Genomic DNA, 6,224 nt, shown 5'->3' with positions numbered 1-6,224 from the left:
TATTTCATTGGATTTTAGAAATGCAAAGTTTATGTTGGTACCATTATCACTGAACATAACTTTTATCATGCCGCTCAAAAAAAATGGTATTTCCCCTTTATCCAAAGCACATGCATTTCAACGTGTTTCAAATGAGCCACGCCACCCTCAGCTCAGTTTCCTTTGTCAAAACCACAGTAAGACACACATTTTTTGCATCAGCAGTTACTATTGCAGACATTGGCTGCTAGGGTAACATGAGTCACAAAGATCGACAAAGATTACTGGCTGCCCAAGATGTCATGCCATCACTCCCCACACCCACATTACCACTGCGAACTAAAAGTAAAACATTATGTCATACTTCTGCATGAGATATTTTAGACATTATTGCCTGATGTGTTTTCAGTGGGATGCTGGTACAGCAGATTCATTCTTTAATTTTTTTTTACACCAGCCACTCACAATGCCCCATTTATTGACCTTCCTGGGCAGGGCTCCCAGAGAATCCGGCCAAATAAACAGGTGAGGCGTATGATTTCTAAATTTGGTCACTCTTTAAAACTATTTTGCACTTCTACACATGAGTCACTTTCCTACACTTCTTTACTTAGCCCTCACAGTTAACGGACCTTAAATTGAGATAAAGGGCTACGTAAACAAACATGTTTGTCAACAAGGAAGGCTACTTGTTTTTCTGTAAGAACTATATATAGTTATATAGAAATATAAATAAATAATTTATAATAAGAAGAATAATAGTAATAATAATAAAACATTAAAATTATTATATAAATATTATTAAAACATCATCATCATCATCATCATCTAGAATTTAGCAGCTCACCAGTTTAAAATCGCTAATTTTTTATAATGTTGTTTGGTGTTATTATTATTATTATTTTAATTTTACCACAATTATGCAATTAATATTAAAATATAATAATAATAATAATAATAATAATAATAATAATAATAATAATAATAATAATAACAACATTTTGATAAATACATTGTTAAAACACAAGATCATCATCATCATCATAATCATCATCATCATCACCTAGCATTTAACAGTTCATCTAACGGTTTAAAATCGCTAATTTAAATTAGTATTATTGACATTTTATACATAATTATATAAATATATTATCAAAATAATAATAATAATAATAATAATAATAATAATAATAATAATAATAATAAAATATCCTGTATTTTTGTTTAAATTCCCTAATTTAGAATAAACATAATAAGTATTATTAATAATATCATTAATGCAATTAGAAGAACATAAAAGGCTACAACAACAACAACAAGAACAACAACAATTGATATCTTTTCCATGTAATTTATAATAACTGTTAGAATTATTAACATTGTTATTATTATTAGCACAATCTTTTTTTTCCCGCATAATAAGCATTTGGAAAGTCTAGATAATATACAATTCATGATACATTTATATACATGGTGTAAAAAGCATCAATAATAATAATAATAATAATAATAATAATAATAATGTAAATTAAGTCTTAAAAAAAAAAAAAGATGGAATACCTCACAATTCGTAATACATGGTGAATACATGGAGTAAAAATAATCTAGCATTATTCTGGTATAGTTCATATACTGTGCTCGCTCCAAGTCCCTTTTCACAGTTACACAAAAACAGTTGAAAACCAGTTGTGTCTGGTTCTTCCCTGTTCCCTCTAGTTCTCTCAAGGGAAACCGAAATCAGCAAATCAAGTCGAGATGAGTCAGAGCTCTGCTAGCAAGGTCTTTGTTTCCCAATGAGAAAAACATACATGGCGAGGAACTCAGCGCTGCCTGTTTTTGTAGACAGGGAACCCCTCATTATATGTGGAAAGGGCCACGTCATGTCTTTTGCTCTGGGCTGTCGCTTGGCCCTCATCCCACAAGATTGTTCAAGGACCTCAAAACAAACAGAAATCACTTAACCTCTGTAAAAAATTTCCATGAGATCCAGCTGAATATAAATATAGCACAAGCTATGATTAGACAAGTAAATCTATACTTAACGTTTTTTCCCCCAACAAAAGCATGTCTAAAAAGAGGGGGAAAACTGAAACTGCAAATTGTGAGCTGCCTCCAGCAAGCAAAAAATATAACTGTTGGTTTGAAGATGATATATTATTAGAAATGTCAATGTTCAGTGTGAAAATTCCTTTTTTTCTTTTTTTTTGTCAGTGGGTTAAAAACCAAACCATGTTTTCTAATGAGCTAACAGAGAAGTGGAAAAGGCAAGTTCACACAAACAAAGATAAATGTTGTCATTGATGTCACACTTGGCAGTCCAAGAAACCTGACTGGGCACTCCGTATATCAGATTAAGCAAGGCATCACAGTCAGCAAAATAAATCTGTCAGGAAAACATTTATGATATGTGTAATAGCCAGCCCTGAAACAACAGACTGTCTAACACGACCTGTTAATGGGAACTATTCAAGTTATGACACATTCAATCTGTTTTCACCGTTTTGGGTCAGCTTCTGACCCTGACAGTGACCTATGGTTTCACATGGATGCAGATGCTAATTTAGAGGACAACAGGAGATTTACTGTTACACAGTAATCCAATTAAGGACCTCAATGAAAACCAGTCGATTGCAGGGTCAGTGTGGTTTTATTTAGAAGCTCAGTAGCTAGAGGACAGACAACTAACATCTTGCAGGCATATTAACCTTTCAGAAGCGTTTACGTCCTGATCCAAGCGCTAACCTATTTTCAGACGTCTGGTTTCCTAGTTGCTCCTGTGTAAACATTCATATGGTACTCCATGACCTACATCTCCTGAGGAACTGCCATCCAGCTGGACGTACCCAGACCTTGATGAATGAACACTTTTACCTCCTTCAAATTAGGCCCTTCAGATCTGCGATGGAGCTAAAATTAGAGCAGCAAATGAAAACACAGGGGGCGTTGAGCCTCCTGCCAGAGGATTTTCATCTCGCTTCACATGTGTTTTTGATTATGTTTTTGGGGAAGAAGGGAGCGGATTAGTAAAAGTGCAAAAAAATAGAAATAAAAAATGCTTTCCACGGTTTACAGGAAGTAAACGATGACTCAAACCAGTGAAGAGTTGGAAAATTACCCCAATGACATCCTGAAGTCTATTCCTGTACCTCCAGACCCATCTAAACTCACAGACTGATAACATTTTAACCCTAACACCTCTCGGGCTGTTTATTGTAAACCCATTAGGATGAACACAATATCACTCTAGTAAACTTTTGTGTAAATATAATGCATCAGTGAATGATATGTCGAAAAGTTCTGATGGCACTCCATAACCTATTTAATGTGACATATTTTTCCATTGAACTGTCCTAGTTGTGGCATTAAGACCTGGCAATGCCATGGCTTTTAGACTCATGGGAAGCTGAATCCTATTTGCTGCTTTTAGGAAATAGAGCACTATTTTTTAGAACAAAAAATACTAAGCGGAAAGTACACTATGACAACAAACCAAACAATCAAACCAATAAATCAAAACCATCCATAAGTGAGTATGAATTATTCTAAATATGTCACATCCTATTCAGCCTAAATTTAGTTTCTCTGAAGGCTTATATGGCAAAAGCCTGTGACTTCCTGTAATATTAGGAAAATATGTTTATGAAGAGCGAGTTTATTAAATATGAAATATACCCATTTTGGTTACTTGTGATATAAATGAAAGAACGGGGAAATTTGCTTGGCAAGAATAAAAGTACAGACTTTGCTTTTTGGCTTAAAGAAGGCCAAAACTTGGCAAAAAGAAATTAAGCGCATTAGCTTTTTTTGGCCACTCTTCACGCCAGATGCAAGTTCGAAGTACGGTCATTGGCATTCGCCTGTGCTGTGCAAATTTAAAAAGAAAATGTCACCGTTATTTTCAAAATTCATGCACTATTTTCATAAACTGTAGTTATTATTCATTGGTTTCAAAAATAGCTGGTTGCGTGAAGCTGCGCTTCATGTTAAGTAAAGTCAAACTTATTTCTAAAGCACTTTTCACATACACATAGTTTCAAAACAACAGTGACGATGACTGGGATTTTATTTTGCTGATACTGAGCATTACTCAAAGAGTTTGGCACTTATTGCACTACTGTTAAACAACTCAAGATAGTGATGCAAAACGTCCCTCCTATTGAAGAAACTATGAACTATATAACAGTGGAGTTTCTGCATATGTCCACAAGTTTTCAAATTTATAAAACTATTTGTATGCCAGAACCTGTGCAAAAATACATAATATCCTATATATAATCCTATTATAAATCTCAGTCAGAGAACGATTGTGCTTAAGTGCATTTCCACCCCATCTCCTCCCCAAAATCACCATATATGAAGCTTACAATGCTTAGTTTGACTATGTATAACCTCATCTGCATATAATTTCCATGCATATTCCCATCCACGTGACACCATGTTTAACTCCATCAAAGGTACAACACATTAAAGAGATAGACTGCAAATGCCATTTCTGCCATACAGTTTACATTGCTAAAAATCATCCATTCTCCTTATGTTTAAGAATAAATATATCTATAAAAAATACATAAAAGCAAAATACTTTTTAGAAAAGAGTTCATCCATTCTTTTACACTGACCAAATAGTAGGCTATTTTAATTGTTTTAAATAAAATGCATTTAAATTTTTAGTCTAATTGTTTATATCCAAAGTATTTCATTGTTTTGCTCACTGTAGTAAAAGTGTGCATGCGCATGGGTCAGAGTTTGCGTGCAGGTGCGCAAATTTTCCCGTCAAGTTTGTTTTTATAAATCCCATCTTTTGCATAGGAAGTGGCGTACGCCTCTTTCAGGGCATGTTTTGTGCGTACGCAACAATTATAAATGAGGCTCCTGATCAAAGTCTGTGCCGTCCCATCCTCTCCATCTGGACCGCTGCTCCTTCACCCTTCATCACAATCTCACTGCCACTAAACTTACCTCAAAAGATATCAATCTGTATCTGTCAATACCAGAGAGTCATGTGAGTCACAATGTGATTCCAGCTTAAAGATTTAGCCCAAGAGATATAGTTTGTTTTAGGTCAGGTGGAGAAATACCTGCGGAAAATTTGCCATTTACTTACCCTCATGTCATTCTGTACGGCTTCCGTAGAAACTGAGATATTTCGATTACATCTGCTCTTTTGTACTATATATAATACAACTCCTGTGCTATATTACACGTCTTTATGTGAGGATTGATTTAAAATGTATACTTCACAATTTTTGAGGTAATGAGGAAAATAACATTGTAAATATCCTACCTATCATCTGCTTTTGTGTTCGACAGAAGAAAGAAAATGAGTAAATGGATGAGTAAATGAGATTTAACAGATTTTGGGAGGGTTGTTGTCCAGTCATGATGTTTAGACTGGACGTGGCACAGAGTCTGGGAATGGAGAACTCAAGACAGCTGCTGGCTGGTATTACATTGTCAAGCGAATCCGCTAATGTGTGTCTGAAGCGTCTCATTATCAAGCTCACAGCAACGTCTGACGTTCCCAGCTCAGAATCAACTTAATCTAATGGGCATGATACATAGCGGATGACGTCCAAAATTCACTTTCGGTAAAATGTGGGAATACGTGTGAGAGATTTGTCAGTTGTTTGAGAACTGGTAACACATCAACAACATTTTTTCTCAATGACCAGGACATTTTCCATTACACCATCACTGAAGTGCTTACAAACAATTTTGCCATCTTGATGTCGTAGAAAGCGGTATTTACTCCTTTTGATCGATCGGTGTAACAAACGACTGGAATTGCAATCAGGTTTTCTAAATTTGTTCTCTGGCATCATGCCTGGACTTCTAATGGGATCCTAGACTGGGGCGGCTGTGAGTGCCAACGCTCGTGCTCCTGTCTTGATCTGTCGGCTATAAAAAAAAAAAAAAAAAAATAGGACCGTTGAGTCATTCCATTCAAGTCACGCCACTGCAGGTGAGGCTCCATTATGTGTAGACTTCAAATTACCAAGGCACACAAACAAGACTGGTAGCCAAAACTGAAAACTCCAAGCAAAACACCCTTGTTCACAACTCATCAGTGTCCATTTCTGGAGATCCTGAGGTGAGAGTTCACCAGACACAATGCTGACAGTACCAAAACTGAAAGCCAATGCTGCCCAAGTGATATCTTATGATGAGTCATATTGAGATAATGTTATCTTGTCTGATTAGTGAGGTGGTGGTTTCTCTTTATCTGTAGCCATATCTGCCTTTAG

The sequence above is a fragment of the Carassius gibelio genome, chromosome B14 (genome assembly GCF_023724105.1).
Source record: "Carassius gibelio isolate Cgi1373 ecotype wild population from Czech Republic chromosome B14, carGib1.2-hapl.c, whole genome shotgun sequence".
Lineage (NCBI taxonomy): Eukaryota > Metazoa > Chordata > Actinopteri > Cypriniformes > Cyprinidae > Carassius > Carassius gibelio.
This window is presented reverse-complemented; position numbering follows the sequence as displayed.